The sequence below is a fragment of the Etheostoma spectabile genome, chromosome 7 (genome assembly GCF_008692095.1).
Source record: "Etheostoma spectabile isolate EspeVRDwgs_2016 chromosome 7, UIUC_Espe_1.0, whole genome shotgun sequence".
NCBI classification, from domain to species: domain Eukaryota; kingdom Metazoa; phylum Chordata; class Actinopteri; order Perciformes; family Percidae; genus Etheostoma; species Etheostoma spectabile.
This window is the reverse complement of record NC_045739.1, coordinates 20,104,841-20,118,326: the sequence shown is the minus strand read 5'-3', so window position 1 is coordinate 20,118,326 and position 13,486 is coordinate 20,104,841. Positions and strand designations below refer to the sequence as shown.

The 13,486-nt window shown below is 39.9% G+C and overlaps 1 long non-coding RNA gene across 1 annotated transcript; it reads right to left on the bottom strand.

The window, feature by feature from the left end:
- Window positions 1-894: 894 nt before the first annotated feature.
- LOC116692241 (uncharacterized) lies at window positions 895-10,781 on the bottom strand. The gene is made up of 3 exons (XR_004332668.1): window positions 10,678-10,781; window positions 10,564-10,565; window positions 895-905 (listed from the first exon to the last, which is right to left on the bottom strand). It is a non-coding gene; the product is annotated as an uncharacterized LOC116692241 (long non-coding RNA).
- Window positions 10,782-13,486: the final 2,705 nt, after the last annotated feature.

Below are 13,486 nucleotides of genomic sequence, written 5' to 3'. Positions count from 1 at the left end.
CCCCCCCCCACGTGCAACTTATTGGTAGTGATACAGTCTCTCTCTCTCTCCGTCAGTATAGTAGCTCACTCTACCTGGACTAGTAACATGTCACCATGCGGTAAGGTCATGCTCTGCACCGCGGCTTGGACACAGCGGTCTCGAGCGCGAGAGAAAAGGCGTTAACGGAGACAACTTTCACACTTTCCTTTATCCCCTCAGTGGACTAACTTTGTGGATACTACTGTATGTGTGCAATAAGTCAATAAGTAAGTCTGATGACAATGGTATGTAGGATTTATGAATGTCTGTTAGCAACAGGAGGCTAATTCACGAGGGTGCTATTTTATGTGCAAGCTAATATCCATGTTCATGTGCGCTGGAAGAGTTATCTTTCTGTTTATCGAATGCGTTATTCAGTGCAAATATAACCGAGAATGTAGTTTAATTTCAGAAATGATGGTATATTAGGTTATTACTGTCACTCTGTTAAAGGCCAATGTTCCACTGTACTGTCATCACGCAGATCACAGAGATCTGATTGAGTCTAGACTTTATGGCCCGTTGTTTAGTGAAAGTGGGTCACGTTGAAATTTACTGCCCTTACCATGTAATACTGTCTATTTACAGAGGGAATTTAAATGTACACTGTATGTCTGATCGTTTCTATGTTAACGGTTATCCCATAGTAGTAGAAAAAAAGTATTTTGGTCAGGAGTTTAGGATCTCCCATGGTTTGCATATTTTTGTACCAGATAATGCCAAAACTTTAAAGGATTTCGTTATTTCCTTTGTTTTTGTAATTTCTTTAAGCCAGCGTTACTCTCCTCAGCGCAGATCAAGATAGTTAATGCTCCGGGATGTGAATCAGATGGGGAGGGATACGTGTCAAAACCACCATAATCTTTCTATATTTACATCCATGGCTCCCAAGCCCTCTCACTGTGTGTTTACCTTGGCAGCGGCTGTTCTCGGATCAGCTCTGTGTTGCCTTGGCCTTTGTCCCTTCCCTCGACTCTGCCCACTCAGGTTGCATTCCTGTTTGCAGGCCTGTACCAGTGGCAGAAAGAGAGAGAGAGAGAGAGAGAGAGAGAGAGAGAGAGAGAGAGAGAGAGAGGAGAGAGCGGAGAGAGAGGAGAGAGAGAGAGAGAGAGAGAGGAGAATGAGAGGTGTGAATGGAGAGGGAGGGCAAAGACAGCAGAAGGCAAAGAACATCAGGGGAGGAAAAGTTCACTTCGGTATGAGGAAAACTTTTGATAACAGCTCAAGCTACTGGCAACTGCACAGAAGAAGCAGTTTACCCAACTGTAGCTGCTGCCATGCCAAGTTTGGTGTGAACTTTTGAAGAGACCCAAAAAAAAAAAAAAATCAAAGAACCCATGATCATGATGAAATCAGTAAATGACAATGTGGTATTTCCTCAGACAATAACCCTCATATCAAAATCTCAAGATTATACAAACACACAAAATTACTACTGTACTGTACACAAAGTGGCTTTAATAAAAACTTCAATCTTTCCCTAACTTCCCTAGTAAATTAATACCAGGGCAGAAAATAAGAGAAAAAAAAAACTTAAACAAGTCCTTTTCAAATACTATCCCATATCAATCTTTCTTTTTTTTTTAAATAACATAAAACAAACATGTTTGTGATAGAACTGTGACCAAGATGTGTTTTGAGAGGGACCCAAAAATGGATGGATGGAACAGCATCAGATGGAACGCGCACACACACACACACACCACACAACACACACACACACACACACACACACACACACACACACACACGCACAAACGCGCGCACACACACAGTGATGGAACCAAACTTGACATCAGAAACTAGGGAGCATTGTCATATTCATAAGAATGAAATATGAATGAGTGCTGCATGCATAAATCTGATGGTGCAGTTTCACATTCAAATAAATTAAACATTCATATTTACATTTGCAACAAAGTGGATAGTGCAGACGCACCAGCGTTCAATATTGTATAAAGGGCGTTTTTGTTCAGGAACACATTGATTCTGTTTGAATATGATGGAGGCTGCGGCAATTGTAACAAAGGCCTAGAAATATTGAACATTTTGAAAAACCTTATAATGTGACAATGAATGGGAAGGGGGAACCCTGGTGTGGAGCAAACAACCTGCACCCCCACCCACACTGTCTGTCCTATATGTCCATCCATACAGTGTATATCGTCTTTCTCTGCTGCAATAGGCTCTGTTGTTTTCCCTTCCTGGCCTGTAGGTTTGTTTAAAACATGAGCGATAGTCTGACTGCTCATATTGTGTGTCCTGTGTGTGTCAGGCTGCCCTTTAGCAATTGTGTACATTTCCAAATCTCAATGAACTAGGTGAGTACAATGTTATTATTACTGATTATGTGGAAGGAAATCCATTTGAAGTTATGTTCACTAGGGCCGCACGATTATGGCCAAAATGATAACCACAATTATCTTGATCGATATAGAAATCATGATTAATATTCACAATACTATGTAGATATTAACCAAAACAAATTTTATTTATAACTTTTTTTATAACTGCTTTCACATCCATATTGTGCTACATTCCTCTTGTGTTGAAGTTGTGTGTTATGCATACATACAGCTGCAACACATGTAAATGAAAATTATTAATAGCCTTAGATTTTTTTTTTTGAGAAAGCTCCTTCACTTTTTTTCAACAATAACTGATTAAAAGAGCTAGGGAGAGAGGGGGAGTGCGATGGACGTATGCTAGGCCCACTCACAGAGTGACGGCTGACTCATTATCCAGGGTCCAGCACGCAGGATGGTGAATGGGTCCAGCACGGGGTCGAATGGCGGGTCAGCCGAGTTACACACGTCATGTGTATGAAATGTCTGTATTGTCACTGCGCTGCATTTTTATGAACTATGATATCCTGGCCATGGGTCACATCTCTGGCCCAGGTCCAGCAGGCTCTGTCTCACGCGCTATTACTCTACGAACTGACGCTAGTTGCATTCAATCACGTCTTCTGTTTTTCGCCATGGCGGCCGCAATAGCAGAGTTACCAGCGGAAACACTAGTACAAATACAGGTTTGCCCCTCATACTTAACAATATACAGCTGTGTTAATAAAAATTAAAAATGTGGACAAATGTCAGCAGTGTGGACCGGCACTGTGTCTGAGGCAGCCCGTGTGTGAGTCAATGGGGGGGGGGCTGCGCAGAGAGTAAGAAGAGAAAGAGTAGAAAAGAGATACTAACAAAGGCATTACAGAAGAAATGGGTCATGTATCGCAACATTAAACCGTATCAATTTGAACAACATTGCTTCGTTTGTGGAGAGGCAGCGGATGCGAGGACATTAGGTTCACCGGTGCGGCCTAGAGGAAAAATATTAGTTGCACTCTAGAGCCCTGTGAGCTAACAGACACTAACTAGCACCGACTAGCACTGGTCACCACTGTTGTCTGAAAAACAACACAGACGGGACAAAATGTTGTCCTCACATTACTCTGTCCTCTGTGACTGTCTACATTTAGAAACTAGGCTGCGCGGTGCAGGGAACAACTCTGATTGGCTCATGATCAGACAGTGGTTTACAAAACGGTAGATTGGCTTTGCAAAAAAAAAACGGAGCGTTCTAACGGAATGACGCGTCTAAAATATCGCTCGATCACACATATTTGATCGTGGGAAACCAAATTCGTGATCGTGATTCAAATTGGATTAATTGTGCAGCCCTATTGTTCACTGATAACAGTTTATTTACACATCCAGCAGAGACGAAGCAGCACCATCACCCATACGGATTTGTGTTTATGTCTACATGACAAATTTCAGTCCAATTTTCACTCATGTTCAGCCTTTACTCACTCCTGAGGGAAACACCTGCCTCTCTATTTTCTAATTCAGGTGTGTCAAACATACTGCCGGTGGGCCAGAAAGCGAAAAATAGCGTGAAAATAGCAGAGAAATAACTGATTCCAATTCCAAATTCACGACTTTAATCTCAGAGAATATCCAAGTTACTTTTCTGTAAATGTACGACTTTAATCTTAGAAAGAAGGTTTCACCCCTCTCTCCCAGGTCAACATTATTTGGTTTCCTACATTGGCCTTAGAACGCTGTCGTAGCAGAAGCAACTTGCGTTTGCCAACATCAAACTGACAAGATACTTTAAGGCAGATAACGTTGCTGATATTTCTGGAGTTGTTTACTGGCCCACTTGAGATCAAATTAGGGGTATGTGGCACATGAACTAAAATGAGTTTGACACCCCTGTATTAAATGGTTCACTAGGTTTTTTTTTTTTCTTTCTGAAAACATCTGTCTGCTGCTGCCAGAAATGGCCCTGATGACACCGGTGAGACCGAAACAGTAACGGCACAGGCCGTAAAACCAAACAATGAGCTGAACAACATTAAAAGTCCAGGGTGAGTGACTTCTCTGTGAACGACTACTTTCGCATTACGCAGTCATTTGATCTATTGCCGATAGGGCTGAACGATTAATCGTTTTCAAATCCTAATCGCAAATTAAATGAATGTGGTTATCTTATGGTGAAGACCACGATTAGTCAAATGTGAACTATTTAGTTAGATGTTTGGTGTAACGTTTGATTCAGCATTTTTCTTTCCAGACTTAATTTTTAGCAGTAAGTGCTGTAGTACAACTAGTTATAATTGAGGTAAGTTTGAAGACACTACCTTAATCATTAAATTAAATTTTTTTTTAAATTAAATTGTATTATTATATTATTATTTTATAGACCGCCGGCTGCTACTAGAGACCAATCTTATTTTCCGTAGCTTATTGTTAACCTTACTACGTTAGAAAAGATCTTGTGATTTAATATAACTTTTGCTATAAAGTAATTGATCCCAGATGTCTGAATCTGTGAACATCTTTCCTACTTTGCTCACGTTTATAAAACTGAGAGCATAGATTATGAATCCGTGTGCACATTTTATTAAACCGAGGGAACACATTTGAATTCTGTGCGCAGTTTACTTTCTTTTTTTTCTTCCCGCAGCTGCTCCATATAATCGCAATATGTGGCAAGAAAATTGCAATCCGATTCCCCCCCCCCCCCCCCCCCTTGAGTAGAACATATAATTATATTAGTCATCTTCTCTAATAATTTTTATTTTTTTATTTTCACTATGTATTATAATATATAATAATAATAATTATAAGTGCCTGTGTGCTCCCTCTGGCTTCCAGCATCGTCCTGTGAAGATAAAGTCTGACTTCAGTAATTATAGTGATTTTTTTACTTTGGTGCAACTTTTTAAACTTTATTTTGTATGGAACTGCAACATTGCCCTGATTTTGTATTCACCAGCGGCATGCAGGCGTTTCCTTTCCATGGCTCTCTTTTATCAATAATTGAATAAGAAAACAGGCTTTGTGAAAAGTGATCCACGAACCAAGGGAAACCAGTCAACCTGCATCAGTGTATATACACAACGGTTGAAGATTTTCTTCAATTCATTTTTTTCCATTCACATTTCAGTAGCCATTTGTGATACTATAGTGTGTGTTTTCAGTGGGTTTCTGTTGCAGGCTCGGAATGAAAGGCTAGGGTCCAAATTGGTGCAACCCATTTAATTAAAGGAGTTACCTGCAATTATTTATAACAATTGTCAGTAACACTGTTCATCAACATTGGCCGGTAACTCACTATGCATCCGCTCTACAATAGTGTACGATACAGCCTAGCTTTCCAGCCTACGTGACTTATTCTCCAAAGGCCGACAAACCCCGTCTTCTAGCAATGTTCTCTATTTTTCCAGCCTCAAATACACATAACACAGCAGGTTTTCCAACTCTTCCACTCTTGGTGCCCGCCCTAACACATCTCACACAAAATATGAGGAAGCCTCAAAGCCACTACATGAAAAATTATAGTTCCAGGGCTCGGCATTAAGGCTGGTCCACTTGTCTGGGACAAGTGGATTTTTTGCAGGGCAAGTGGGAGAGAAATTATTTGAACCACTGGACAAGTGACAACTCAAACAAAATGAAATGTCATGTTACTTCATGAGTGCCACTCATTACGTCTATGTTACCGATTTGAAACAAATATAACAATGGGGACATTAGCATGGATGACTGAATTGCGAGCAGGATCATTTAAATTAAGTAGCGCAGACTTTCACCGGTTAATTTTAAATTCCAATCCTAGTTGTCTCTGAAGTAAACTAATATACTGTGTGTGTGTGTGTGTGTGTGTTCAAACACACACACACACAAACACACACAACACACCACACACCACACACACACACCACACACACACCACCACACACACACACACACACACACACACACACACACACACACACACACACACACACACACACACACACCCACACACACACACACACAGGATTTACTGATATATAAATAACAGTTGAGTTAAAGTTAAATTGGCTCTGCTACAGCTCTGTGTTTCTCTCTGCTTCTGGTTTCATTCACTATTGAGTCGAACTTAATGCCCCCCCCCCCCCTTACAACACTATCCTACTATCTTTTACTGTGGATTATGTATAAATGTTTCTAATTTGTTAAATAATTGCTTAAAGCATTTTGGCAAAGTTTTGTGTTGGATATTGCATCTTAATTTTGACCTCAATATATCCATTTTCCGGTTATCGATTTCAATAACCAATAATAATCTGTATTGGTATCGGCCTCGAAAAAAATTGCATTGGCTGATCCCTAATAGAAATCCCACTTTAAAACAAAGCTTATAAAAAGGTTAGAGTAATGAGGCTGACCAATAATGAATTAAAAGACCCTCTGAAGTTTTGGTTGTCGTTTGCAGCTGTTCCTAGTTCACTAAATACCGTTGTTATCATCCAGCGGCAGGATCAACATGAGTCTCTCCAAAGAGAGAGTAAAAAAACACATTTCAGTATAAGTTACTGTTGTCAGAGAAACCATGCTCACATTTGGACAGAATTTTCAGTTCATTTAAAAAAAATCATTAAAACAACTAATAAAAGTTAACCGCACAGACAAAATATTTTATCTAAAAAATGTTGGGATAGTATAGTGTTATGGAGTCCCAGCTTTACGGTGGGGAACTTTTTTCCCCTCAAAAACACTGCTTCTCCTCCTGGACTGTTTAAAGGGTCAATTTACGCAAATGAATCCTACTAAACTTAGTATTTTCTCAATCTCTAGTGGTATCTCTCCAACCAAATAGTTTGGGTGTGTTGACATTGTTTACCAGTCACAGTAAAAATCTACCACCAGCCTGTCTACATTAACCGATCATCTTACTATGGCTTTACTTAGTTCAAATGATCATTAATGCAAGCCATTTAAGGGTGTCACAATTTTGATTTAAAAATCGGCCAAAATTAAGTCACAAGCTTTCATTTCAAGTTTAAAAATGGAATTGTCAATGCTGCCACGCCTCCACGTCACATCCAGTTGGCTTGTCGAGCGGCCACCCAAGCTCCCAGGAACAGCGCCATGTCTAAATGCAACCGTGGGCGCAGCGGCTCTAGCGGAACTACACCCCTCTGACCAAGAAAGACTTTTCCCAAATACTTAGCATGGCGAAAGAAACTTCTATAATTTGTTGGGGATAATTGTTTTGGGGGTTCATCAACTTACCAGGGTCCTTGGTAGAAGGGTCCTAGATTAAAACGTCATGTTTTAAAGATTTTTTTTTTTTAACATTCACTAGTAACCAAATCCAGAGTTATTAAACTGGGAATGATGAACGTGTATAATGAACGCGAGGAGACCCGTGGGACTGCGCCCACTCATGTCGCCTTACACGCCTCCATTTCGCCCTCTCTGCTCTCTGTCTGCTCCGCTGCTAAGACCGCTGTGCTGAGAAGCGTCTGCCCTCCCTCGGCATTGTCAGCAAACTTAAACATTGTCTTTAAACTTTGACAATTTGTCAAGATTCCAAATGATTACATTATGTTAATAATTTTAATGTTAATGTTTTAAATTTGACAACATAGTGTGGTATATTGCGAACAAAAGTCAGATTTTATATGGCGTAAATGGCGAGTCTACAAATGGAATAGCAAATGTGCTTAAAAAAAAAAAATTGTGACAACCCTATAGCCATTCAAACTTTTTTTAGCCTTTGAATTGCTAATGCTAATCACTACAGTTAATTGTGAACTTCCAGGATACATACAAAAATCCCATCTTTTTAAAAAAACTCAAATTTACAGAATTATAAGCAACCCAAACAAATGCCTTTTGGAGGTTTGGAAGAGTTTCGGGTGCCTGGGTCTGTTTCCCGACGGTTCAATAAACTGTTAAATGTGGCAGAAAAAAAGTTGTATTACGTTTACTGATTATAACTCTCCTGCTGCTGCACCCCCCAAGGAAAACAGTTAACCTAAAAAATCCATTTTGAAATAAAATACATTCACCAGCGCAGTCACAAAGAAAGGATTGCAACCGCTATCTACCCCTTCACAAGGTCCAGTTCACAAAATATATTGCACTACTGTATGTGCGATATTACAGCGCAAATATGCTCAGAAAGTTTTTCAAGTTTTTTTGTGTCTGATTGCAATTATCAATGTGGCAAAGTAGAAATGTTGCCTTTGTGCCAAGAACAGAGTAGGCAGAAAAAAGGCAGAGAGAAAAAGCAAAATGACATTTCTGACTGAAGGCAAGGAATTTAAAAGCGAGTCTATCAGTGCTGTTGCTGTTTTCACACACACACACACACACACACACACACACACACACACACACACACACACACACACACACACACACACACACACACACACACACACACACACACACACACACACACACACACACACACACACACACACACACACACACACACACACACACACACACACACAGAGTAAACGAAGATGGCATGATTTGAAGCGGAGCAGGATATCCCTTTTAAATGTGCTTCATTACCTCCAACTATCAGAAGACGCTAATTATTTCTGCACTATTTTTGCAATGAGGCTCATTTGCATAAAAAAAGGGGTACATTTTATGCCAGATGTATGTTACCTCATTTAAATATTTCCAAATAGCACGGAGACATGAGACGCTATTTGCTTGCCATGCAATATTTTGTGAATTTGCCTGATTCACTGTTTTGTAAACTTTTCTCCAAACTGTACCGTTACGTTCATTACAAATACACGGTGGAATGGTGTCTTAACCCCTCATGGGCCACAACTGCTTAAGAATTTTTAAGGGGGGGAAAAACTACCACAAAGTATATATTGTTACACAAAGTTAAAAATATGGCTGTACGTAGACGTGGAAAGATGTACATTTCCTAATCAAATGCAACATTTATAGGGCTGAAGACATAATGTGAGCTGTCGGACTACAACTTTCACAATGAGTCCTGAGATTAACACCTGTCTGTGAGACGGAGGCGGTTAATATCAGCGGGAGCCACAGACTGACAGTGATTGAATCCAAATTACACATCCATCGCAGATTGGCAGTGCATTAGCTTGCAAATGAGCCTTTCAAAATGTCTTCTTTGACACAGAAAAGTTGCGGTGAGGGTAAGCAATTCTGCCTTGACATCACCTCAATATTGTTCCTCCTCAAGTGGTTTTCTAATGGTCCTACTTAAGTAAGACCTTCTGCTGCTTTATCATGCTGAGTGTGGCAGTGCTGCCTGACAAGCAAGGGCATTTCTTTTGAAGTCCCTGATGTCAGCCATCACTGCTGATAGTCATGTAGAGAAATACAGTATATGTGCACAAAGAAGGCCTGCACGATATTAGAAAAAGCTGACATTGCAATTATTTTTTCCTTGCAATACAGTAAATACTGGCTTGCATTAGTTTACATACCCATGCTAACGTTGATTAAAAAGAGGAATAAAAAAACACTGTGTATAATTATGCCACCTGTATTTTAAGGAAGAATATTTATTTATTTACAATACATTATTCATTCAAAAAGTAAATTGGTGTCCTTAAAAGGTTGGATTTTTCTAATTTTTTTAATTAAATCAATAAGATCAATTTTCAAAAGATTATTTTTTTTATTCCTCTTTTTAAAACAACTTTGGCATGGGTGTGTAAACTTATGCAAGCCATTGTATATTGCAATATGAAAAAAGAAAAAGGTCATTTTTAAAAGATGACATAAATAGCTCTATTTGGAAATAATAAATCATTCTCGGCTACTGCGGTGACCCCTTGTTTCTTTAGGCTAACTATATTAGCTTTAGCCTGGCTGGTAGCAGCTTTCTGCGAGGGAAAATGGCCGGGAGACTGCGATTATGTTGCATTAAATCAGGTGATTTAGTTCGTATTTGCACCGAAAATAAAACACTGACACTGTAGCTTCACCGAGTACCCATCGAAAACTATGAGCGTCACTGTGTCAGGGGCAGCTGCTGCCTACGGTACTTAACAGACGGAGAGCCTCACTTCCAATAACAATAAACCCCGTCAGACTAACGTCACATACACACGCTGCCCACATGCAGAGGTGGGTAAAGTAGCCAAAAATTAAATTACTCAAGTAAAAGTACTGTTACTTTAGAATAATATGACTCAAGTAAAAAGTGGTCATCCAAATAATTTGGTAAGAGTAAAAAATTGCTTGATGAAAAAACTACTTTGAGTACTGAGTAACTGTTGAATAACGTCTCCTCCTCGTCCGTGTCTGCATTGCAGACGGTGATTCGTCGATTCTGACATTTTTGTTTTGCTACGACTGTAAAGCTAACCCGTCCCACCGCTGAGATTGAGTCATGTGACGAGACTGCACAACTACGTTTGATTGGTGAAACACAGTCAAGTGGTAGAGCCTTTATTGGAAGTCTCTCTCTCTCTGTCAAAATTATGAGGCGTGCGGGGGGGGGGGTAAAACAATGACACGTAGAATACCAAAGACGTAAAAAAAAAAAAAAGTAACAAGCTCACTGTAGCCGAATGTAGCAATGTAAGATGTAAAAAAAAAAGTATAGTGATTTAAAACTGCTCCTAAAAGTAAAACTTACTCAAGTAAATGTAACGTAGTATATGTACATCGTTGCTACCCACCTCTGCCCACATGGTTACCAGGGGAAGGGTCGGCCGGCCATGTAAAAAGAGAACGGTGAAAGTTTACTTTTCTATCGAGCAGCAAAAAAGTTTTAGCGTCAACATCGCAACGTGCTGCGATGAGACTATCAGGCATGCGCACATCGCGATGTCGATGCTAAAACACAATATGGTTCAGCCCTATAGCACAAAGCATGCAGACCAGGCTTGGTTTTTTCACAAATACTATATTTTTTGACTTAGTGGACAAGTGTCATCAAAATGTGTCCGTTATTCTTATACCCACTTGGGCACTCTATTTGAATTACGAGGCTGGAGCTGTCCGTTGTGTCCCGTGTGAATCTATGCAGACGATCTGAATCATAGACAGAATGTCATCACTGTGTTTGCAGAAAACAACATTCTGACACCTCGGAGAAGACTGGCGGCATGCTGTTGGTCTCTGGAGAGACATTTTCCTGGCAAACGAAGATAATGTCAACATGCATGCACGTGTACACACAGATAAACAAGATGGCAGACAATTTAAGCAAGCAGGCTCGGAGACACAACACATCCACACACAAAAGATTTAACAGTAGGCAAGATTGTAGGGTCCAGGCACCAATTTCACACCTCTCCATCTTCCTCATCTCTCATTTGTCCCTCTTTGGCGATGACAGGGCCCAATGGGAGAGTTGTGTCAAGGACAGGGGAGAGGGATGCTGTTGATGTGTGTGTCTATGAGTCTGGGAATTGCACCTGTTTTGCATTTTTACAAACATAAAAATGCAGGAGCAATTAAAGAAAGTCTAATATTTTGTTTTAGGATATCTAAGTCTTATTTTTTCCTCCCCAAAATAAACGGTCTTGTCAAGCACCACTTTACACATTACACGCATTAGATTAAGTAAGACGTTAAACCTAAAGCTTCAGATACAAGATCAAGACAATGACATGTAACAAGTCTTAAGCACGGATAGTCACACTCACATCTCAAACATCTGTCAAGAGTTCAAGTTCAAGCTTGGCCCCACCCAAGCACATAACTCTCTGTAAAATGGTAAATTGTTGTACTGTATACCTCCACTTGCCAGTCAAGTGTACTGAGATGTCACACTCAAAAGTATAGGACAAACGGACGGTCATCCCAAAAACATGAAAAACGGGATATATCGTGTTAGCTGGTGAACTTTAGAGGTGCTGGTAGGTAGATTTTGTTAAATCCGCTGCAGCTTAGATATTAGAGAGGTATCAAACTTCTCATCTAACTCTTCAACAGAAAGCGTGTAGGCATAATTCCCTAAATGTCAAACTGTTGCTCTACATGTTTTGGTCAGACAGAAAAGGTTTACTCACACAACCTCGTATCCACCCAGCTTGGGGATGTAGTAACTGAGGTTGGGTCTCAGACGGGCTTTTCCAACACCAATGCTAAAATTATACTTTTAAAAACGGTGTCAGTGCCTAAATAGTGCCTGAAGCAATATTTTAAAAAGAGAGACCAAAACAACAGTCAGTTTGTTTGTTGCAAAGGCCATATGGTCAAATTTATATAATGTATATAAAATGTCAATTGCTGTTTAACAACAACAAAAAACTCACTACTTTGCAATAACAGCTTTGAGTTTGTTTTTTTTTTAGCTTTATCTGAATACACTGGGGGTTTACGAGCTGCACTTGAATGCACCATGTCTGTGTTATTTCTCCAACATCTAGCATCATGTTTTTCCCAAACCTATAGTAACTATAGTAACTATATTCAAGGCCGGTTGGTGAACTACTGTAGCTAGCGAGCAAAACGCTTGAACGCCAGGAATATGCTATATGTCGTCATGAGCGTTAGCTTTCAAAGCAAGCAAACAAAAAAAAAAGATTTTTGTCAGATTTCTGCACTAGTATTAGGGAAAATTACACAAAATTGTTGAAAGAATTAAGTGACGCTTATATTAAGACAGCATAGCTTGAATCAAATCAATGTATTGGTCAAAAATATTAATTTAGGGAGATGATCTAGCTTTAAGAAACATTATATTGACTTCTGCAAGATCCATTGCTTATATCAAGTCTTTTTACCTGGTCTATAGGTTTACTTCAAAGTCAGACAGTGTTTCATACTAGCCTGATTTTTATCCTAGTTTCAAGAGATCCTAACAAGTCATTTTTGTGTGTAGCTTGTGGATGTGTTTAAATTCAAGTGTGTGTGTTTGCCTCTGCATGTGTATTTGGCAGGAAGCAGCAGTTTAGCATTTAACACCTGTGTGCCAGCGTCAACTCAGAGCCTCTCCGCTGCTCTCTGCCTCCACAAGACGCCACTTTCTTCAACAGGCTGAAAATGGAGTTGACTCAAGCTGTGTCCCCACGAGAGTACACACCGCGGTTCTGCTGGGAGTATATTTCAACACTCCACATGAATAATAGCAGCACTTTGTATTGGGGGAAATCTTTTTCTAACCTCCCCCCTCTTTTTCTCACCTCTCCCTGGCCCTTTAGAGACAGTGGCAGCTTACCGCG